The sequence below is a fragment of the Narcine bancroftii genome, unplaced genomic scaffold (assembly GCF_036971445.1).
Source record: "Narcine bancroftii isolate sNarBan1 unplaced genomic scaffold, sNarBan1.hap1 Scaffold_106, whole genome shotgun sequence".
NCBI lineage: Eukaryota > Metazoa > Chordata > Chondrichthyes > Torpediniformes > Narcinidae > Narcine > Narcine bancroftii.
In genome coordinates, this window is record NW_027211823.1 from 434,334 (window position 1) to 459,014 (window position 24,681).

General features: G+C 40.9%; 1 long non-coding RNA gene across 2 annotated transcripts in view; it reads left to right on the forward strand.

Moving 5' to 3' along the window:
- LOC138750213 (uncharacterized) overlaps positions 1-24,681 on the forward strand; it is a 68,528-nt gene that overhangs the window by 39,742 nt on the left and 4,105 nt on the right. For both annotated transcript variants that reach the window (XR_011349166.1, XR_011349165.1), the window contains exon 3: positions 21,975-22,115. This is a non-coding gene — a long non-coding RNA (uncharacterized lncRNA). The remainder of the gene's footprint in view (positions 1-21,974; positions 22,116-24,681) is intronic.

Below are 24,681 nucleotides of genomic sequence, written 5' to 3' on the forward strand. Positions count from 1 at the left end.
GTGGGGTGGAGAAGTGAATACATTAGATATCCAAACCCATATCTAAATATGGTTTCCATAGTTTGAATAATGTATCATACCCAGTTAATATTATACATCACCTTTGCGAAGGGAATACAATTTTGCATTTCCCCACAATCAATTTTAAGATGGGATTCAGATTTCCATGGAATTGCTATACATCACCTGGCCACTGTCAATGCAATTTATAAAAATAATTAATTGTTCTTTGAGAAATTGAATTAGGCTTCCAAATCATATACATTTCCCAAAAGTAAATGCTCAGGTGTTGATGGTAAACATTATTATAATTTGTTCCAAAAACTTGCCCACATCTTTCCAAAATGATGTCACCTTGAGACATGACCAGAGAGAATGTATAAACGTACCAATTTCTGTGCCACATCTAAGACATAAATTTGAAAAAATTGCAATAAATTAATTGATATAGCATTAAATATAATTGATGAATAAATTTGTAATTAACTAATCTATCAAAAACATTAATTATTCTCTCAACAAATGTCAGACAAGCAAAAAGGGTCAATTTCAGTTCCCAAATCCAATTCCCATCTTTCTTTTGATTTATTCAAGTCTAGGTTTGGAGATTCCTCTTGAAATAGTAGATACAATTTTGAAACAAATTTATTTGTAATTCTCTCATGAATCCAAATTTCCAATTCAATATTTCAGCTTTTTATTGGAAGGTCATTCTTACACAATTTGTACAGACCACCAGCCTCTTCTGCATACTGAAAGTAGAAGCACACATCTCTATTTGCGCAGAGAGATTTGGCACTTGGAGTTCATCCTACAATTTTCATCGGACACACAGCATATCTGAGGAAAAGCGAATGCTGTGGCTGGTGCCCTATCCAGGCGCGACATTACATCCAACAATTGCCATCGATTTCACTGCCATGGCTCATGCACGGCACACGGATGCCGATTTCATCAGGTGAAACCAGATCAACTCTGGTCTCCATCTTCAAGATGTGACCCTGGATGAATCGGGTGAAAAGTTGGCCTGTGATTTTTTTTCCCCCAACAGGAAGGACTCTGCCATTTGTGTGGCAGCTATGAGGCAGGAGATTTTCTCTTCACAATCTATCTCTTCCTGGTAGAAGAGCATCAATCAAACTGGTTAAGGAAGATTTTATCTGGTTTCATGTTAAACAGAATGTTGGATTATGGGCAAGGACTCGCTTGCTGGTTCAACGCCCTAAAGTCTCCAGGCACATGAAATTCAAGCTGGGGGATTTTGTTGTTTTGGATTCCAATTTCCAGCACGTGCACCTTGTGGCTTGGAAGGTCCACTTCTGCCATCTCGGCAATGTACTGCTCACATGTGAGGACTGGACGACCAGGTGGCAGGATGAAATTCCTATCATCGGCATCTCTGCAGAGACAATTGCTTTGGCTTTTGTGGATCATTGGATTCCATCTTTTGGTATTCTGGGCACTATTACAACAGATCAAAGGTTTCAGTTCGAGTCAGCATTGGTCCGAACTCCCATTGATCCTCTGTGCACGACCTGAATTATCGCTAAGCATTTCAGGGCCAACAGCTTCTTTGAGCATTTTCATTGACAATCGAAAGCAGGTGGTGATGCATCTACATGGAGCAAACGTTTGCCCGTGGTTCTCCTTTGCATGCCTACTGCTGTTATGGCAGATCATCGATGTTTCGTGGTAGAGCTAGTAAATGGCTGAATGCTGACCTTGCCACGTGAGTTTGTGAATCTGAGTCCAGACACAGTGCTCCATGAACAGGTCAGTTATCTTGATTGTCTTCAAGAAAATGATGTGGCAGAGAATGATTCCAACTGAAACGGTATCTTCTTATCAGCCAAAGTAGCAACACCTCGAGCTTTCGAATTAAATGGAGATGAAAAACATGTCCGACCCAATCTCTTTTCAATTTCATATGTTCTTTCTCAGACAAATGAGTTTCTTGCAAAAAAGCAAGATCACCTTTCATTTTCTTTATATATGCCAATATTCACTTTCTTTCAATCGGATTATTGTCCTTTAACATTAAAGATCACAAAATTGAAATGAGCCAAAACTTAATTTCCTCCTGAGATTGACACTTAACACAGCAATTACAATTATATATCTATAAAAAAACCCAAACCCCTCTTTTCAAAGAAGAAAATCCTGTAAAAAAAACCTACGAGTATAAGAGTCGGATCCCCCTCTGTGGACCAGGTGCAGCTAATACCACAAGTGGTAGATGGCTTTAGAAGTAGTCGAGTCAACCACCACCCCCCAACCGAACATTAAAACCCATCAGTCATCCCAGTGATAACACCCACATTGAGCTTGAGCTCCATCTTCAACATCACTCACCAATTCTGATTCCAACTTCTTTTCCCCATACCCATCCCAATCTTATCCTCGGACATTTTCCCCATTGATTCCTTCAAATCTGGGAAGGAATTCACAAAAGTTAATGCACCATAAGGACTCTCAAAACATTGAGACTGATCTGGCCCATAAAGTAAAGTAAACTTATACCCTTTCATCCACAGAACTGCTTTGGCCAGATTAATCTCTTTCCGTCACTTAATAATCTCCTGACTTAAATCAGCATAAAATAAAACCCTATTGCCTTGAACCATCGTAGGGCTTTGATCAAGGCGAGCTTTCTGAACCGCAAGCCGCAAAATCATTTCTCTATCCTGATATCGCAAACATCTTAAAAGAACCGCTCTTGGCATTTGACCCGGAAAAGATTTTCTCCTTAACGCCCTCTGAGCCCGATCTAAAAAAACTCAACTCCCAACATCTCTGGAATCCATTTCCAAAAATAATTTTACAGGATCTGAATCTTCAATATCTTCCAGCAGACCAACTATCTTAATATTATTACGACAACTTTGATTTTCCAATGAATCAATGTTTTGTAACAAATCTCTCTTCTGGACATCCCAGCCTGTAAATTAATCCTCAATATGATCCATTCTCTCTGCATAATGGTCCACACGATCCTTACAGTCAATAAAAACTTCTTCAATCCTCTTAAATTGATCTTGTCCAATGTCCACTGCTGTTAAACTCTTATTAATATCAACTTCAATAGATGTAATTTCTTCACACATACCAGCCATTTTTTCCCTTCATACCAGCAAATTGATCATTTAAAGTTTCAAAACCTTAGTTCACAGAAGGCATCATATTTTCATTTTGATGGACCAGTTCTGTAGAGGGGCCTTGAAGTCTGGGGAAGGTATCTGGTGAAACAACAGTTTTCATTGGAGAAGGAGATGTTCTTCAAGCCTCCCTTCATTGAGTCCAACTGCAGCAAGTAGTAATTCTTGCTCTTCTTCTTCTTGAACCTCTGAGTTGTCCTCCTCCACCTCTTCTCTTCTCTTCCACATCATACCTGGCAGCCGGACTGTAGATCGGAACCAGAATTTCCTGCAAGTGAGAACATCTCCAGATGCTCCGCTGCATACAGGCAGTCCCCTTCCCGGTATCTAGAGCTCACATTCGGGCATTCACCCCCCACTCTCCTTAGCCAAGCCCGGCTCATGTCGAATTCCTTACTTGCGCTCCTCCTGGCCCGGCCAAAGATCTTGGCACCATCTTTCATCTCCGGATGTGCAGAAGTTGCAGACATTTCTTCCAGCTGCTCCCGACTTGCACGTTGAGGATTCGGATCCATGTCTAACTTGTCCTGAGGCTCCTTCTGGAAGGTCGTCCTTGCTTCTTCTGCACTTTTCACAGGTTGACAACCTAGGTTTTTTCTAAGTTGCTTGTAATGAAATGGTATTGTATGTACTGACCAGTACAGGCACGGGCTGGCCCACCCTCCTGATGACATCCTCTCCGAGACTCCTCCCTGGAGTCCTCCCCTGTGATCCAGGCCTTCACTTCCCTCACTTGGACCCGGGCCTGCAGTCTTGTGTGTAATAAAGCCTATCGTTCCCCTCAGTCTTTGTCTCTATGATAATTGGGGCAACTGATCGTGCCCAACACTGTTTTTTTTCCTTTCTTCATTTCCAGAATTCTACAGTAGAAAATTATTGTTCAAAACATTGATAAAGTCAAACAAGACATTACAGTTCGAGTATTGAACAGTTCAGTCAGGGAGAGGTGTCTTCGAACTTCTTTTTCCTACGTCATCTTGCCACGACACCCCCCCCTCAGCTGACTCCTTGAACACCATCCAATCCATGGACTCTAGGCAGACCTGCAGCTGTCTTCCCTCCCGTGACCACCTTCTGGTTGTCCTGATATCGTAAGTGTTGTGAGCAATTTTAGGCCCCATTTCTAAGAGAGGATGTGATGGCCCAGTGGTGGTTTACAAGAATGATCCTGGGGTTGAGAGGAATAATATTTGAGGAGCATTTGATGGTTCTGGGCCTGTACTCCCCTGAGTTCAGAAGGATGAGGCAGGACCTCATTGAAATCTGATGACTAGAGAAAGGGCTGGAGAGAGAGAGGATTTTGCCAGTACTGGGAGAGTTTAGGATCAGTGGGCACAAACTCATAATAAAAGGATGTCTGCTTAAAATGGAGACGGAGAAATCTTTTCATCTAGAGCAGTGATTTTCAAACTCCTCCTCCACACCCCCACCCCCTGGATCATATTCCACTTAATCCCTTTGCCAGAAGTGCTCTGTTAGTAAGGAGTTACTTAATGAGCTATGTGATTGGGGAAAAAAAGTTTGAAACCCACTGTTTTAATAGTATGACATTGACTTGCTCTGTGCGTGGTTTCATAACTCCAGAGGAAATGGGCCAATGACAATTTATCTCAAGCAAAATCTGTCCCTCACAATTGGGTCTTCGGCAGTCTTTCTCACCCTATTTTCCCATTCATATGCCACTTTAAGCAATCTCTTACTCATTTTTCGAGACTCCAAGGAATAAAGTCCAATCCTGTTCAACCTTTCCCTGGAGCTTAACTCAGGAAGACCTGGCAGCGTCCGAGTAAATCTTCTCTTCACTCTTTCAATCTTACTAATACCCTTCCTGTAGCTAGGTGACCAGAACTGCACACAATACTCCAAATTTGGCCTCACCAACATCTTATACAACCTCACCATAACTTCCCAACTCCTATTTTAAACATTTTAATTAATGAAGGCCAAGATGACAAAAGCTGTCTTTAGAACCCTGTCTTCCTGTGACACCACTTTCATGGAATTATGTAACTGTGTTTTATCTCTTGCTACCAATTTCTATAACTTGGCTGTTCAATTTCATAATGTTGGCTTTTGGATTATTTTATTATGTCCCTTGATCTAGAGAGTTCTGGCAGAGCAAAGGAATTTTGTTTTCTTTTGTCAGGTCAAATTTTGTCACATTGATCCAAAAACAAGTATTTTCACCATTCCTTCATTTCAGATTCTCTGCAGCTGTCGTATTGAACCTCACAGTGACGGCATTATGTTTGTCTTGTTTATCCTTTACCCCTCCATCCAGACAGATGTGTTGATCAAAGAGTCAACTCCACTCATCCAGCAGCCATTTCTGCTGTTGGGCTTTTCATCCCACTTATTCAGTTTGATATGTCTCCTCTTCTTTTTCTCAAAAAGAGAATCAGGTTTGTTTGATCATCTTCTTGAATTCCAGTGAAAGGTTATCAACCTGAAGGTTTTAAAGCCGATTATTTTTCCAGTAGATGGCTTGCCGAGTATTTCCAGCATTGAATTTTTATTTTACTGCCTTGGTGTATTACTGAGTGCTTTAAATAGTAGAAGAAATGTGGGTTGGGTTAAGTGGAGATGTCTTGATTATGGAGTGGATTTAGAAAAATAGACATAAAAGGGAAGGGAGCATGGAAATAGTTAATTCATCTTTTCAAATTGTTTTTTGAGCTATGATTGTTTTCTGATGTACGCGCAGTGTTCAGAATTAAAAATTTATTATGATGAACATGTCACAATATTTGTCATTTTGTGGCAACAATATAGGTGCAAATATTGCTATAAATTACATTTTTAAAAAAGAAATCTGTGCAAAATGAAGAGGAAGTGAGAGAGTGACTGTGGTTCCTTGTCCATTCAGAAATCTGACGGCAGAGGGGGAGAAGCTGTGTTTGTACCATTGGGTATTCGTCTTCAGGCTCCTGGACCTGTTTCCCTGCTGATAGCAGGGTGAAGAAAGCCTGGCCTGGGTGGTGAGGGTCCTTGAGGATAGAGGTTGTTTTTTCCAAGAGGCGGAGTCTGACTTTTCCAAAAGTCCTTAATACGTGGGCCAAGGATGAAAGAGGAAAAGTTTAGTTGAAACATGAGGGGGAACTTCTCCACACAAGGTGGTGCGAGAGTGGAACAAGCTGCCAGCTGCATGAGGAAATATGAGCTCAATGTTAGCATTGTAGAATTTGGACAAGTTCAGGGATACGAAGGGGATGGAGGTCTCTGGACTGGATTCTCGTCAGTGAGACAAGGCAGAATAAGAGTTGTTCAGTGGGTGCACGAAAACATAAGACAGACAGCTGTGTTCTCACCCCTTTAATGGACTGCGCTTGGTGCAGCGATCCGAGGAATGGCACGTTGATCTGTGGAGACTCCTGCCAGAAAGTGTGGGATACTCACGGGACTTAATTTAAACTTTCCGGCAGCAAACACTTCATTATGTCCCACCTTGTCTCGTGGAGCCCGGCACATCTAACCATATGACAATTTACAGCACGGAAACAGGCCATATCAGCCTTTCGAGTGCATGCCATTTCACATGAACCACTCCACTCCCTAACCATTCCCCAGCCCCTTCCCACACTCTGCCCATATCCTCCAACCCCCTCATATCCATGTACACATCCAACAATCTCTTCAATGACAAAAAGGACCCTGCCACAACCATCTCTTCTGGAAGATCATTCCATTCTGCCACCACTCTCTGAGTGAAGAAACATCCTCTAACATTTCTCCTGAAGTTTTACCCCCTTACCCTTAACTCATGCCCTCTTATTCCAGCCTCCCCTGCCCTCAGTGGAAAGAGTCTACTCATGTCTTGCCTATCTATTCCCTTCATTATTTTAAATACCTCTATCATAACCCCCTTCAATTGTCCACGTTCCAATGAATAAAGTCGCTGTCTCCTTCATCTTCCTCTGTACCCTAGATGTTGTAAGTCAGGCAACATTTTTGTAAATCTTCTCTGCACATGGCCTCACCAATGCCTTAAACAGCTATACTCTAGTCTATGCTATGATTTATGAAGGCCAGCATGTCACATGCCTTCTTAACTACCGTGTCTACATGGGAAACCAACTTCAAGGAAATCTATACCATAACTCAAGATCCCTCTGTTCCTCTGCCTTCCTCGATGCCCATCCCTGAACTGCATATGTCATATTAAGATTATTTTTTCCAGAATGCAGCACCTCATACTTGTCAACATTAAATTCCATCTGCCATCTTTCAGTCCACTTTTCCAAACAAACCAAATCCTGTAATCCAAGAAAACTTTCCTCACAGTCCACCAGTCCCCCTATTTTTGTATCGTCTGCATATTTGATTACCCAGTTAACCACCCCCTCATCCAAATCATGAAAATAATTGATAAACATCAGGGGACCCAGCACCAATCCCTGAGTCACACCGCTCGTCACAGGCTTCTATCCTCACAGACAGTTGTCCACCATGACTCTCTGCTGTCTGTTTTACAGCCACCTCTGAACCCATCTCACTATCTATTAATCCCTAGTGACTGAACCTTGCTAACTAACTTTACATGCGGAACCTTATCAAAAGCCTTACTAAAATTCAAATAGATATTGTCAGCTGCCCTACCTTCAGCCACTTTCCTTGTCACCTCTTCAAAACATTCAAAAAGATTCATTAAAATGATTTTCTCTTCATAAACCCATTCTGGGTGCCCCTGATCATTCCCTGCCTATCCAGATATTTGTACATACTATCTCTGAGAATACCCTCCATAACTTTTGCCACCACCAAAGTAAAACTTACTGGCCAATAATTACTTGGCCTGCACGTTCTGCTTTTTTTAAACAGTGGAACAACATTTGCAACCCTCCAATCCCGCGACACCACACCCTTCTCCAGTGATGTTTGAAACATCACTGTCAGAGCCCCGGCTATTTGCTCCCTGACCTCCCTTAATGTCCTGTGGAAAATCCCATCAGGACCAGGAGACATCCAACTCTATTGATCCTAGAAGCTCCAAATCCCTCTCTTTACTAATCCCTATCCTTTCCATAACTAAGCCATTCACCTCATTTATCTCACATAGTCCAGTGTCCCTTTTGCTCGTGAATACAGAAAAGAAAAAAAATTGTTCAATATCTCCCCCATCTCATACAGCTTCTCACTTGCACATAGTCCACCGTTCCCATTTTCCAGTGGACGTACTCTATCCTTAACCCTCTTTGTACTGTTCTCGTATCTGTAAAAACCCGAAGGATTCATTTTCACCTTATTAGCTATGGATACTTCATACCTTCTTTTTGCCTTTCTAATTTCTCTCTTGAGGTTCTTTCTTCAATATAAGTAAGGATCATAAATCTCATCAATCTTTTGTTTCTTATATTGAGCATGGGCCTCCCTCTTATCCCGAATCATTCATAATTTTTCTAGAAATCCAGAGCTCCCTTGAACTTCTAATCTTACATTTCAGCCGATCTAGAACAAAATGATCCTGTACTCTCAAAATCTCACCATTAAATACCCTCCAATTTTCCTCTTCATCATTTCCGGATAAAAGATCAGCCCATACAACTCTCTGCAAATCCCTTCTCATTTCTTCAAATCTGGCCTTCCCCCACTCGAAGACCTTCGACTTCAGACATGACCTATCCCTTTCCATAATTAAGCTAAATCTAATTAACCCATGATCACTGGATCTGAAGTTCTTCCCAATGCTCACCTCCGCCACCTGCCCCATTTCATTCCCTAACCACAGATCAAACACAGCCCCCCATCTCGTGGGCATCTCCACATACTGCTGCAAAACGCAGTCCTGAACACGTTGTCTAAACTCTAAGCCATGCTGACCTCTCACTGACTGTGTTTCCCAATCGATGTTAGGACTTCACTTGCCTCCTTTCCAGACCCATCAACCAAGGAGGAAACTTAGTTTTGTCTTGTGTCATAATGGCAGAGGACATGAAATTCTGGTACATAGTAGGTGCATTGGATGCTGCTAAAGCATTTCGTAGAAGAGAATTTGTTGCTAATCCCCTGGCAGAAAACCAGTACACGAGGTGTCGCGCAATTGGTCTGCACATGTACCTCATTCCAGACTGCCAAAATTCAACAGCACACTAAGGCACTTCTTCAACCTTTCCCGGTGGTACACACGCGGTTGGAACATGTGCATGTGGATCTGCTCGGACCATTGCCAAAATCTCAAAACTTGAGATACATTCTAACAGTCGTAGAACGTTTCACACGCTGGCCAGAGGCCATCTTGTTTCCATCTAGTGACACTGAGACAAGGGCCATAGCATTCATCATTAATTGGATGGCTAGATTTGGTTACCCGACCCACATTGCATCAGACCACGCACCACAATTCACCCACAGTCCAACGGCCTTGTGGAACGTTTCCATCGGCAACTGAAGGCCCTACTCACCGGACACAATATAGTCGATGATTGCCATGGGTTCTATTGGGAGTGTGCATGGCTCCAAAGGAAGATGTCTGCATTGTCCACAGAGATGGTTTATGGTACGGTCCTTACAGTTTCATGGGACATTCATTTCACACCAACTCTGATCTGAACGTCCTTCATCAGCTTCGACATGGTGTTGTGATCAGCAAATCTTTTCCTACCCACTGGCATGGTTCCCCTAAACAGAATGTGTCCCCAAAACCCCTGGACACTGATTATGTTTTTGTGCACAGACAGGTCCCAGGAGCGCCATTACAATGACCGTATGAGAGCCCTTTCCGCGTGATGAAGAAGGATGGGGTTGTGTATACTTTGGACATTGGGGGGCATTCACAGCTGTTTAGTGTGGACAGATGCAAGCCTGCCCATGTGGATCCCGCTTCACCCTTTCAGTGCCTCCAGCACAGATGATGAGGGGGTACACCTAAGGTCGATGCAGCTGGTGCTTTAGTTTCTGGTGACAGTTCTGGGGGGGGGTGGCGGTTAGCAGCTGTGTAGCGGGCTGAGTGGGGATGGTTCTTTGGCAGGCGCGTGAAAGCATAAGACAGACAGCTGTCCATTTAATGGACCACACCCACGTGGTGCTGCGTGTCAAGGAACGACACGTTGATCTGTGGATTCTCCTGACAGAAGGCGCGAGAGACTCACAGGGCTTAATTTAAACCTGTGGTTCCGTGGATCAGTAGGAAACTCATAATGATGTCCCACCTTCTCCCATGGAGCCTGGGACACACGGTAAATAAAAGAAGCCTGCAAAGTCTGAATAAAGCAGTCTTGTGTTGACTACATATATAAATATTTAGGGTAACTATCCCATTTACAGGATACTTTTCATCCATCTCACAGCCTGTGGGAAGAAGCTATTCCCCAGCCTGGCAGTCCTGATTTTGATGATGGATGTGGTGAAAGATGCTGTGCACTGGATGGAAATGGTCTTTTTACAATTCCTTGAGCCCTATTTGAACAACACTCCCAGTAAATGTCATCTGCAGAAGAAAGTGAGACCCCAGTGATCCTCACAACTCTGCATCATTCCTGTCTGATGCTTTACAGCTACCGGAGCATCCAATGACTTAGCCAGACAGGAGACTCAACTGCGCTCCTGTAAAATCTCAGGAAGCATAAATCCAAATGAGTAAATCCATATCTTTTTAACTTTTCTGGTGTTTAATACAACTGAAGTAGAAAATTATAGTTCATCAAATGTAGTCACACTATCTTCACACATAGTAGTCCATTCTTCTTGGGATAATTCTAAGGATAAATCTTTCTCCCATTTAATATTTTATTTATCTAAATCCAGTTTGGCCATTTTCTCTTGCAACAAAGAATACATTTCTGAAATAAATCCCTTTTTTCCCCATTTACAACTACATTTTTAAATTTAGTTAACTTAGGTATCTTCAATTCTCACCCACAATTCTTCAGTACTGGAGCACGTACTTGAAAACATGCAAGCAAAGAATTTAACAGTACCTCAATTTTTTTCCCCAAGCCTATCAAAAGAAAGAGTTGTCCCATTTCAAAACAATCTGCTAACACTTGAATACCTTTCATTTGGCAAATCTTTAAATACTAAAATTATTCATCGAGAAGAATATGAACTTGAAATGGAATTTGAAATGAAGCCTTATCTCCAGTTTCTGTTGCCAGATTTCTTTTATACCAAACATCACATAAATGTCATAATACTGGGAAATTATAATAATGCAAAAGATGAGGAGTCCATCTAAATATACATTGATGTATAATGAGAAATCTGTGCTAATTCCACTTTATACAGGCGAGGAGGTAGATTAATTTTGAACATCATATTCATAAATTTTAACTGATAATTAATTAATAATTTAACAAATAATTCAGAAAATGAGGCCATTGTAGATGCTAATGCATATTTCCATGTAAATTTATGCAACAATACTCTAGCCAAAGTACCTTTCTATAAAAATATTCTGATGGCTGCATAACTCTTTTAAAAATATCTTTGGAAGCGAACATGGAATTGATTGAAAAAGATATTGAATACAAGGAAAAATGTTCACTTCAACACAATTCACATGTGCCATTCATGTCAAAGGAAGATTTTTCCATTTAATTAAATCAGTTTTAATTTTATCAATAGAGAAACATAGTTCAACTTACACAAATGTTGATAATCCGCATCAACCATTACCTCTAAATATTAAATTTTCTTCGTCCACCTAAGCTGTGTAATCTGTTTACAAGCAGGATAATCTTCCTCTGTAATTGGCAATATGTTCCTCTTATCCCAGTTAACCTTATAACCAGACATTTCTCCATATAGCACCAAACAGGTTTGCAGATGTCATAACAATTACTGAGGATTTGTTAAATATATTACTACGTCATCTGCAAACAAATGAATCTTATATTCTCTTCATTTATTTTAATCCCAATAATTTTATCGTTTTGTCTTTTTGTTTGGGCTAGCGGTTCTATCACCAATGATGACAAAGGACAACCTTGCTTAGTCATTGATTGATTCAAACAATATCTTTATCCATTAATCAACGTCACAGTCGAACAATATTTTCAGAAGAAAATCTATTCTTAATAAAACCTGCTTGATCAACATGTATTAAATGTGATAAATACTTTGCAAGACTATTAGCTACTATCTTATAATCTACATTTAATAAAGATATTGTTCGATATGAGGCAACTTTGAATGGGGCTCATCCTTTTTTGCAATAACTAATTCTAGCTCTAGAAAAGGATTCTGGAAATGCGTTTGCTCTTCTGTAGCTTGTTTAAGAACATCCATGAAAACAGGAGACAAGACTTCATAAAATTCTTTATAAAGCCCTCCTGTAAACCCATCTTCTCCAGGTGATATTCAATATCGCTTCTTCAATTTCTAAATCACTGAAAGGAACTTCCAATTCTGTCCTATCTTTATTGTCCAAAACCGATAACTCCAAACTACCTAAAAAAGACTCAACACGTTCCTGATCCTGACTTACTTCAAAAGAATATAAATTCTGGTAAAATGAGTGAAATTCATCATTCATTTCCTGAGGTTTAAAAGTGATTCCTGAATTATTTCATCGCATTTATTGTCCTTGATGCCTGTTCAGTCGTTAATTGCCGAGCGAAAACCTTATGTTCTCTTTCTCCTGACTCATAATAACGCTATTTGGATCATTGTATTAATTTTTCATATTTATATGTTTGCATTATATTATAACAGTTTCAACTGAATCAAAAAAGTCTTTTTATCCACAGTCGAATTTCGTTGGAATTCCTTTTCTAACATTGTTATTTCCTTCTCCAAATTTTGCCTCTCTGCCAAATGCTGCGTCTTAATTCTTGCAGAATAATTGATTATCAGACCTCTTAAATAAGCTTTTGAAGCATCCCACAAAACAAATTTACTTTGTACTGAATATGTATTAATTGGCAAATAAGATTGAATATGGTCTTTGATTTAACTTAGAAACTTTGGTTGCTTCAATAACATTCCATTAAATTGTCATCGATAAGGGGTCTCTGCATTATGCAAACCAGAACATGTGCAGGTGCACAATCCTTTATCCAGAACCCTTTGGGGGGGGGGGGGTCACTGTGTTTTGAATTTCAGATTTTTCAGGATTTTGGAAAGCCAGATTTAAGCCCACCCAAATTATGCTGCTGTATCCACCCCCACTCCCTTCCAGTCACACTGCCATTTTTCCTCCACCCCTCTCCCGCCTGACTCGCACTGCCATCTCTCTCCCCACTTGCTGGTGTTTGGAGCTTTCCGGATTTTAGATGTCTGGAAAAAGGATTGTGTACTTCTACTTAACAATGAGGAATGATCCGATAAAATCGTACTCTTATACTCTGCATGTGTAAATCTACCCTGTAATTGTGTTGATGTTAAGCAAAAGTCGATTCTCAAAAAAGGATCATGTCTGGGTGAATAAAAAGAAAAGTCTTTTTCCGTCAGAATTAACTTCCTCCAGATTTCCACCAAATTCAAATCTTTCATTGAGTCTAACATCCATTTAACTATTTTGGTTCTTTGTGCAGTTTTTGGAAATTTATCCAACACACAATTAAAATCCCCACCAATCAAAATATTTTCATTAGCTTGACCCAGATTCAAAAAAAGTTTCAGAAATAACATCTTCATTATTTTCATTGGGTGGATAAACATTCATCAAAGTCCATGCTTCAGCAAAAATTTTACAATTCACCAACAGCTCTCGACCCGATGTGGCAGAGAATGATTCCAACTGAAACGGTATCTTCTTATGAACCAAAGTAGCAACTCACCTCGAGCTTTCGAATTAAATGAAGATGCAAAAACATGTCCGACCCAATCTCTTTTCAATTTCATATGTTCTTTCTCAGACAAATGAGTTTCTTGCAAAAAGGCAACATCAACTGTCATTTTCTTTATATATGCCGATATTCCCTTTTCATCAGATTATTAAATCCTTTAACTTTGAAGGTCACAAAATTTAAATGAGCCATAACTTAATTTCCTCTTGAGATTGGCACTTCACAGAGCAATTAAATATTTTTAAAAACCCAAACCCCCCTTTCAAACAATAAGAAACCCCTTTAAAAAATGTAAAAATCTACAAGTACAAGAGTCGGACCCCCCTCTGTGGACCAGCTGCAGTTAATACCACAAGTGGCAGATGACTTTAGAAGTAGCAGAATCAATCACCGCCCCCCCAACCAAACATTAAAACCCATCAGTCATCCCAGTGATAACACCCACATTCAGCTTGAGCTTCATCTTCAACATCACTCACCGATTCTGATTCCAATTCTTTTCCCTGTTCCCTTCCCAATTTTCCCCATCGATTCCTTCAAATCTGGGAAGGAATTTGCAAAAGAAAATGCACCATAAGGACTCTCAAAACATTGAGACTGATCTGGCCCATAATTCACCTTAAATATCGTCGGACACCGAAAAGTAAACTTATACCCTTTCTTCCACAGAACTGCTTTGACCAGATTAAACTCTTTCCGTCACTTAATAATCTCCTGACTTAAATCAGCATAAAATAAAACCCTATTGCCTTGATACATCGTAGGGCTTTGATCAAGGCGAGCGTTCTGAACCGCAAGCCGCAATATAATTTCTCTATCCTGATATCACAAACATCTTAAAAGAACTGCTCTTGACATTTGACCCAGAAAAGGTTTTGTCCTTCACACCCTATGAACCCTATCTAAAAAGACTCGACTCCCAACATCTCTGGAATCCATTTCCAGAAATAATTTTACAGGATCTGAATCATCAATATCTTCCGGCAGACCAACTATCTTAATATTATTACGTGAACTTTGATTTTCAAACGAATCAATGTTTTTTAACAAATCTCTCTTCTGGACATCCCAGCCTGTAAACAAATCGTCAATATGATCCATTCTCTCCGCATAATGGTCCACACGATCCTTACAGTCAATAAAAACGTCTTCTATCTTCTTAAATTGATCTTGTCCAGTGTCCACTGCTGTTAAACTCTTATTAATATCAACTTGAATAGATGTAATTTCTTCACACATACCAGCCATTTATTTCCTCCATAACAGCAAATTGATCATTTAAAGTTTCAAAACCTTAGTTCACAGAAGACATCATCTTTTCATTTTGTTGGCTCAGTTCTGTAGACATGAGGTTAACTTCCATCCCTGTTATAGGGGCCTTGAAGTCTGGGGAAGGTATCTGGTTAAACAACAGCTTTCATTGGAGAAGGAGATGTTCTTCAAGCCTTAGGTCTCCCTTCATTGAGTCCAACTGCAGCAAGTAGTAAATCTTGCTCTTCTTCTTCTCGAACTTCTGAGTTGTCCTCCTCCACCTCTTCTCTTCCACATCCTACCTGGCAGCTGGACTATGGATCGGATCCAGAAATTCTTTCAAGCGAGAACATCTTCAGATGCGCCGCTGCGTACAGACATTCCCCTTCCTGGTAACTCATGCTTGCATTCGGGCACTCACGCCCCACTCTCCTTAGTCAAGTCTGGCTCGTGTCGAATTCCACACTTTCGCTCCTCCTGGATCGGCCAAAGATCTCGGTGCCATCTTTCATCTCCGGATGTGCAGAGGATGATACAGCCAGACAGGAGACTCAACTGCGCTCCTGTAAAATCTCAGGATGAGAGCCATTAGCCTTGACTTTCCTAGGCTCCTTGGGAGGTGTAGGCCCTTCCTGACCAATAAGGAGATGTGATTGTTTTGTGTATTAATACGTGTGCTGTATGGATGGGAATTTTATGTGATTGTATTGTCTATTCTTGCTCTTCAACAATTTTTAGTAGATAGAAAAAGCGCAAATCTAAATAGGTCATATGCATTAAATGTAGGCTATTGAGATGTGCAGAACAACAAAGGGATGTAGGAGTGATGGTAAATAGTACCCTCAAGGCTGATACTCAGGTAGATGATGTGGTGAAGAAGGCATTTGGAATGTTGGCCTTCATAAATCGGAGTATTGAATTCAAGAGCAGGGAGGTTATGATGAAATTGTACAAGGCATTGGTGAGGCCAAATTTGGAGTTCTGTGTCCAGTTTTGGTCACCAAATTATAGGAAAGATATAAACAAAATAGAGAGAGTGCAGAGAAGGTTCACGAGAATGTTGACAGGATTTCAAGGTTTGAGTTACAGGGAAAGGTTGTGCAGACTGGGGCTTTTTTCTCTGGAGCATAGAAGATTGAGGGGAGACTTGATAGAGGAGTTTTAAGATTTTAAAAGGGACAGACAGAGTAGATGTGGATAGGCTTTTTCAATTAAGAGTGGGGGAGGTTCAAACTAGAGGGCATGGTTTAAGATTGAAGGGGTAAAATTATAAAGGGAACATGAGGGGAAATTTCTTTACGCAAAGGGTGCTAGGGATGTGGAATGAGCTTCCGGCAGACAGTTGAGGCGGGATCATTGGTTATATTTAAGTATAGACTGGATAGTTACATGGAGAGGAGAGGACTGGAGGGGTATGGACTGTGTGTTGGTCAGTGGGACTAGGAGGGTGGGAATTTGTTATGGCACTAGTTGGGCCGAACTGGCCTGTTCTGTGCTCTAAGTGGTTATATTGTACCTTAGGATGTACAATCATGGACAGATTGTCTTTAAATAGTCATTTGGCCCAGATGTCTATTCAGTCCAAGAATACTTTCGATTACAGGCAGATTTTGAAGAATAACGCCATTGATTCTTAAACAAACATCGTTTTTAATATTCTTTAAACAAAAAAAAAACAGGATCAAACTTTAACTTATCACTATTAACAGCCTTCCATTACCCCCTTCTAATTCTAAGCGCAGGTGTATTTAATGTACATAAAGTTCTTTGACACAACTCCAAGTTCACTGATGTCTATCAATTCTTATACTGTGCACAGAATTCAACATTTATGAATTTGCACCAAGCTCTGGTGCTTAAAAGTAAATGTGTATCCTGCAGGAAGGCTCTTATTGGTTTCAGAGAGGGATTGCTTGCTCATTGGACACACATAAACTGATTCCCTCTGATCAGCCACTTTGGTGTCTTTCCAAAGAAACTTGACCCATCAGGGTTTTCCAAATGATAACCTCTTCAGCAGGACAACATAGAGTTCCTTTTGTTTCCCTTTTTTCAAGTGAAACATCATTTCTATCCAGCTATTTCCTCTTATATGGACAACAAAGTTTTTCAACACGCTGAACTGAGAACTCACAACCCGTCTTCAAAACAAGATGCCAGCTTGCCATCTCTCTCTCTCTCTCTCTCTCTCTCTCTCTCTCTCTTATTTGGTCTCTCCTCTCTGCTTGCAAAACCACATGAACTTCTTAGAACAGCAAACTGGAACCAGCCAGATTACTGCACCAGACCCAAACTTCTGAGTCCATTCATCTGTTCCCTTAAAAGCAATAATCAATTTACACCTGCTTTTGAAATTCTTTAGTAAAACAGTCTCCTTGTTTTGTCTTTGCAAAGGCTCTTGGTGCCTGGATGATTCACTCTCAGCTAAGCTCTTGCATTTTAAATAAGAGCTGTATTGTGAAGTGTATGTGTTTGTTTGTGACCTAAACGACTCCTCCAATCCATCTCTTTCAAAAACATCTCCATATACAATATATAAAATATATAATCTGTCACAGGACAGACGCAGCAGAGGAGTTGTGATAAAATCAACGGTGTCCTTGCAAAAATAAAAAGTGGGAAGAGGTATAATCTGGTGAGTGGAGTTTGTAATAATTTGAAACTTGAACCTCTCTCTGTATTTCAGGAGACAATTTACTGTCATGTAATTAAAAAGTGTCATATCACACAAAATTGCTTTTTTCCTGCTGTACGACAGACAGATTCACCTCCGGCAGAAATTGCCTGAAATGCCTCTTGCACCCACCATCCACTGCCACCCTGAACCCTGTGCCAAGTCACTGAGGGTCTGTGGATTCTCTTTCAAAGCTCACAGACCATCCAAGTCATTGGCAATGTGAGCTCCAGTTTTGAACCTCTGACATAATTAGGAACCATTTAGCACTCACTCATATCCCAGGTCTGATACCTGACATCCTTTTAGCCAGTTCTGACCCACTCTAGCATCCACATCCTGGTGTGAGTTCCTTGACTGCTTTGTCCAGAAGCCCACAGCCTGCGTGGGTTCCTCTCCTCAAGTCACCAACAGCCTGCCACCTATGTGGGTCTTTCAGTTGCAGAACCTCTCACTGGTCTGCTTCCTTGGTCACTGACCCATGGATTGAATCCTCTGCTTCTGAGATGTTGGTGGGGTGTGGTCTTCATGTTTTCTGGTGCCCTGGACCAGTTTCCACTTCCACAGAGTTTGCGGTGGTGAGGAAATCTAACAAATCTAAATAAAAAATTTTGAACTTAGAGGAGAATCTCACATGTCCAGAGGGATGGAAAGGGCATTATTACAAATTGAAGCCTAATATTTGAATATTCAGTTGCCAAATTTGCAAAAGCATAGAGTATATATTTCTCAAGCTATATGTAATTCTTTCCAAAGGAATACAACTTTGAATATTTGCATGTCATCTTGGCATCCCTAAAAAAATATATCTATATATATCTGATTTCCAAGTAAATGCAATACATGTCCTCATCACCGCTAACGTTAATTTAACAAATTTCAATTGGTATATTAATAGATTTAATTTGGACCTTGTTCCTTCAATATTTCCTAATAAAATTAAGGTCAGATTCCGCGGAAAAACGTATCCTATAACTTGTTCCATTAATATTGTAATTCTCCCCAAAAAGATCTTGCATTAGGACAAAGATAAGTTGAATACAAGAAAGTTCCAACATCTTCAACACACCTAAAACATTGATCTGATAATTCTGATTTTATTCTATTCAATTTCACTGGTGTAAGATGTAACTGTAGAAGAAAAACTAGTTGTGAATTCCTTCCTCACTGCTGCAGTGTGAAACTCTGGTCAATAGTTCCAGACTGCTGAGTTGAAGTGAATTAATACATCTCCCCTGGATCACGTGATCTCTATTGCCAAATCATCTTCCTGTAGAGCTTTTCAAATCCAACAGCCTGAGTCACCTGACTCCAGGGGCAGCTTTCAGATAAATTCCTTTCTGACATCTGCTACATGACTGATGTCAAAACAATTATACTGAACTCATTTGTATATTACATTGAGATCCTTATATGGATTTTCCCATATTTGCCAATCAATTACAATATTCAGATCCATTTCCCACCTTTGTCTCAACTTATGAACTCCTCATTTAAAAGTTCCTACTTGTAATAAAGAGGACATCATCAAATAATTGTTTTTAACAATTCCTCTTATAAGGAATTTCTATTTCAGTACAACATAGTTGGTCCTAACTTATCCTTCAAATATGCTCTAAGTTGGAAATAGCAAAAAGATTGTGATGAGTTATACGACATTAATTGACCCCTTTCATAACAATCTTCAACATTTAACATCCCCTTACGAAACCCGCTGTCCAGAAATTGATGATCCTTTAAAAAAGATATGAGGATTTTGAATCAAAGCCATTCTGGGTGACGTACATCCACTTACACCAATTTCATCATTTATTTTATTCCATATATTAATCAAATGTTTCAACAATTGTGTATCTTTATCACCAAGCATTAATTTTGATTCCCACTTGTACATAAATTCTTCTGCTTTTCCCTCTCCTATTTTATTTGATTCTATTTTAACCCTTTCAAAAAAAGAAGCAAGAAATCTCATTTGAGCTGCTCCATAACAATTTTTAAAAAGAGGAAGCTTCAGTCCTCTCAATGCAAAATTTGCAATGGGTTATTTGTGACATGGAATTCAATCAGAAATGGGTTCTTTGGCTTGGCATCGCGGATGAAGATTTATGGAGGGGGTAAAAGTCCACGTCAGCTGCAGGCTCGTTTGTGGCTGACAAGTCCGATGCGGGACAGGCAGACACGATTGCAGCGGTTGCAGGGAAAAATTGGTTGGTTGGGGTTGGGTGTTGGGTTTTTCCTCCTTTGCCTTTTGTCAGTGAGGTGGGCTCTGCGGTCTTCTTCAAAGGAGGTTGCTGCCCGCCAAACTGTGAGGCGCCAAGATGGACGGTTTGAGGCGATATCAGCTCACTGGCGGTGGTCAATGTGGCAGGCACCAAGAGATTTCTTTAGGCAGTCCTTGTACCTTTTCTTTGGTGCACCTCTGTCACGGTGGCCAGTGGAGAGCTCGCCATATAACACGATCTTGGGAAGGCGATGGTCCTCCATTCTGGAGACGTGACCCACCCAGCGCAGCTGGATCTTCAGCAGCGTGGACTCGATGCTGTCGACCTCTGCCATCTCGAGTACTTCGACGTTAGGGATGAAAGCGCTCCAATGGATGTTGAGGATGGAGCGGAGACAACGCTGGTGGAAGTGTTCTAGGAGCCGTAGGTGATGCCGGTAAAGAACCCATGATTCGGAGCTGAACAGGAGGGTGGGTATGACAACGGCTCTGTATACGCTTATCTTTGTGAGGTTTTTCAGTTGGTTGTTTTTCCAGACTCTTTTGTGTAGTCTTCCAAAGGCGCTATTTGCCTTGGCGAGTCTGTTGTCTATCTCATTGTCGATCCTTGCATCTGATGATATGGTGCAGCCGAGATAGGTAAACTGGTTGACCGTTTTGAGTTTTGTGTGCCCGATGGAGATGTGGGGGGGCTGGTAGTCATGGTGGGGAGCTGGCTGTTGGAGGACCTCAGTTTTCTTCAGGCTGACTTCCAGGCCAAACACTTTGGCAGTTTCCGCAAAGCAGGACGTCAAGCGCTGAAGAGCTGGCTCTGAATGGGCAACTAAAGTGGCATCGTCTGCAAAGAGTAGCAGAATGTTTTCTAAGAATGGAATACAAGAGGAGGGTTGTCTAGGTCTCCAGCAGGTTCCTTGTCAATCTCTGCCTTTAATACACCCAATGACGTCACGTGGGTTTCACGACCCACTGACACAATCAATTTTTCCACATTTGTTTTAAATTGTCACCCTTTTATCCTGAAATTATGCTCTCCTGTCCTAGAATCCCCTACCATGGGAAACATCTTTGCCATATGTACTCTGTCCAGGCCTTCCAGCATTTGAAATGCCTCTGAGGTCCCCGTTATCCTTCTGTACTCCATCTAGTACAGTCAAAGTGTCGACAATTGTTCCTCATACACTAACCCTTTCATTCCTAATATCATTCCAGTAAATCATCTCTGACCTTCTCCAACACCAGCACATCTTTTCTCAAATACAGCACCCAAAACTCGAATTCTGATTGAATGGAAAGGCAATTCTCCAACGACACAAACACAACAGTTACATGATATTATGTCTTGTTGATATTTACCACACGGGAAGGTTCTTGTTGGTTTTAAGATAGAGGTGTGTTGTTCAGGGAAGCATTAGTGTTTTTGTGACTCAACGTACCAGCATCTGAATCCGTTTTCTCTTCAGAAAAGCTTGATAGCTTTAGCATGGAGCAGAGCTGAGCCACGACTTTGCAGGTATTTAAGGGAGTGTGTGGGCAGGGTTTGTTCTGGACCAACAATCTCACCAAATGACTCTGCTTGAAATCAAGATTCAAACCATTTTGAGTAATACAACAGGAATTGTTCAACAAGAGCCTGGTGTTCCCTGAGGAGTTTTCTTTCAATAGTGGAAATGATTTTTTTAAGCCCATTAATCTTCCTGATACAGATCTTTGTATTTAACTTTCATGTTGCTATCTGTTGTTAACTTGGAGGCCTTTAATGGGGTGACTGGATGGAATCTTTGCTTTAACCAAGCAGTTCTCTTGCAATTTTCCAGCTGTAGGATGCGGTGCAGTTGCTTGCAAGTTTAGCAAGTGGGATTATGATGTGAAACGGCAAGTCACAGCGTCATTTTTGTTTTTGAAAATGCCAAGGTGAAATTTTTAACTTTAGACTTATTGGTTTGCTTAAGTTTACAGAGGAGATGTTGGGTCAAGCTGAGAAGACAGAGTTGGATGCCCATTTGGCGAATCGGCTGGGCAAAGCAGAAAGCACAAAACGAGGGGCTGAAAAATTAATGAAGCAGATTGAAGTGATGTTGAACCAAACCCAGGTAAAGAATTTAATTTTGTGCAGCGTACTTAAGAGACCAAACGATTTGGGCTTTTAGTGGTGACCTATTTAAATGAACAAAATCTGATTAGAATAGAAGTTTATGGAATGTTTGGAAGTTGCCACCAAAAAAAATGGAGATATAAATTAAATGTTGTAATTAAGATAAATGAACAATACAATGAGCCTGGTGTCACAGTATCTGCTTCAGTCTACAGTACATCAGCATAAAACCTGATCCCCACTTTACTCTTGGTGTCAAATTATCTACCTCAACATACCGTAAATCACCGTTAAACCTTCTCCCTCTGTGAACCTGGTGTCACAGTATCTGACACAGTTCATCACTGTTAAACCTTCTCCCCACTGTGAACCTGGTGTCACAGTATCTGACACAGTTCATCACTGTTAAACCTTCTCCCCACTATGAACCTGGTGTAACAGTATCTGACACAGTTCATCACTGTTAAACCTTCTCCCCACTGTGAACCTGGTGTAACAGTACCTGACACAGTTCATAGTATATCACTGTTAAACCTTCTCACAAATGTGAATCCTACTATAAAATAATGCTCCCCTTCTAAGTCTTGCTGTATTCTAATCCCCACCTATTTAAAAAATTCCAAAAAAGAGAGAAAAATCAATCCCAAAACAAGCTACTCAAAAGTAGTAGCCCCCTAAAAATTTGGGTGTGGTAAAGTCCACAAGTGGCAGGTGACTAAAGGACTCAGTGTCACCCACCCCCAGTCAGACTTTCACAAAGTACTGAAACAAAAACATTCAACCCAGTGATTCCAGTCCCACTGATTGTTCCGGATCTTCAATATCGAGAAGACTTTGCGTCAATTCAACTTTTTTCCCATTCTTTCCATATTTTCCAATCTTCCCATTTCCATTCCCATTGACCCTTCCCTTCGGTGACAATGATGACGATCGCCCATTTCCTCGTCCATCTGGCAATGAATTAGCAAATATTAAAGCATCATGGTCATTCTACAAAAAACTGAGATCGAAAATTCCCATAAAAATCTTTCAATACTGCCGCATAACGAAAAGCAAATTTATATCCCTTTTGCCACAATACTTCTTTGGCTGAATTAAATTCTCGGTCTCTTCTGATAATTTCTTGACTCAGATCTGCATTAAAAAAAAACCCTATTATTTTGAACCATCAGTGGATCCTGATTTTGCCGTGTTTTCTGCACCACCAATCGGAGGATCATCTCTCTGTCTTGATATTTAAAACAGCGAATCAAAACTTCTCGTGGTAGTTGGCCTGGAAACGGTTTCTTCCTTAATGCTCTGTTCGCTCGATCTAATTCCAGTCCATCTGGAATGAATTACCTGCCCTACACTTCTGGGATCCATTTCTTCAAAACCTTCACCGGATCCGAACCTTCCATACCTTCCGGAAGACCTACTATCTTAACATTCTTTCTACGACTTTGGTTTTCTAATGAGTCAAACTTCTTCAATAATTCCTTCTTCTGAATCCCCCAATCTACAAAAGGATCTTCCACTATTTCCATTTTTTCTCTATTACGCTCCACTTGACTCTTGCATTCAAGAAAGCCTCCTCAATCTTTTTAAAATGTTTTTGCACAGTATCCACTGATCGTGTCCATCTCGTAACATCACTCTTAACTACATTAATATCTTGCTTCATAAAAGTTATTTCTTCACACACAGTGTTCATTTTAGTTTTCATTTCGAAAATCCTTGAGTCATCTGATGAGTCATCTGCATTGATATATTTGACATATCTTCCATGAGCTGAGCAATCCCTTCCAGAATTGGAAACACAGAATCCAGTCCAGGATCCGTCACCTCCCTTTGAGGCTGACCTTCTTTTGCTGCTGTCCCCAGTTCTTCAAATTCTAATGAAGTTGTGCATCTTCTTCCTCCATAGCAATAGGTCCTCTTCCGGTGCTGGTGGAAGTCTGGACACGCGACAACAGTGTGCCGACCTCGTCAGTTCACCGTTGCTCAGGCTCCCGCACAGCCCACACCTTCTCCAAAGGTTTGTGGACCCTCGACGCACCGCGCATGCCCGGTAGGGCCACCGACTGCACAGGTGCGTCTTCTGATGCTACACTGTACCTCTCCTGACCACCAGTCAATGCTGCAGTCTCACGGGCCTGTCGTCGCTAATCTGGCCCGCCCTCACGCCTGTGTTCATGAGTGCACGAGTCGAAACCGCTGAACTCATTGCTGAGCTGGTGCCATCTTGTGATAGCGCAAGTGGTGCCAACGAAATACTTAGCTGGGCAGGAGTCCTCTGAGGCTTGGAGACTCCAGTCGACGACTCCGTTGCTTCAACTTGAACTCGGCCACAATTCTTCAACACTTTTGTAAGGTAATTTCTTCTGGAACTGAGTTTTTGATTTTTTCACATTTGTAGCTATTTTGATCCTACACAATTCCAAAGTCTATAAACAGTATTTTTAATCACTTTTACAACTTTTAAAATTGAGCATTTAATAGTCTAACTGGGGAAGGGTGGAACCACACGTCTACCCTCTGCGCCATCTTGTCACAGTATCTGACACAGTTTATAGTAAATCACT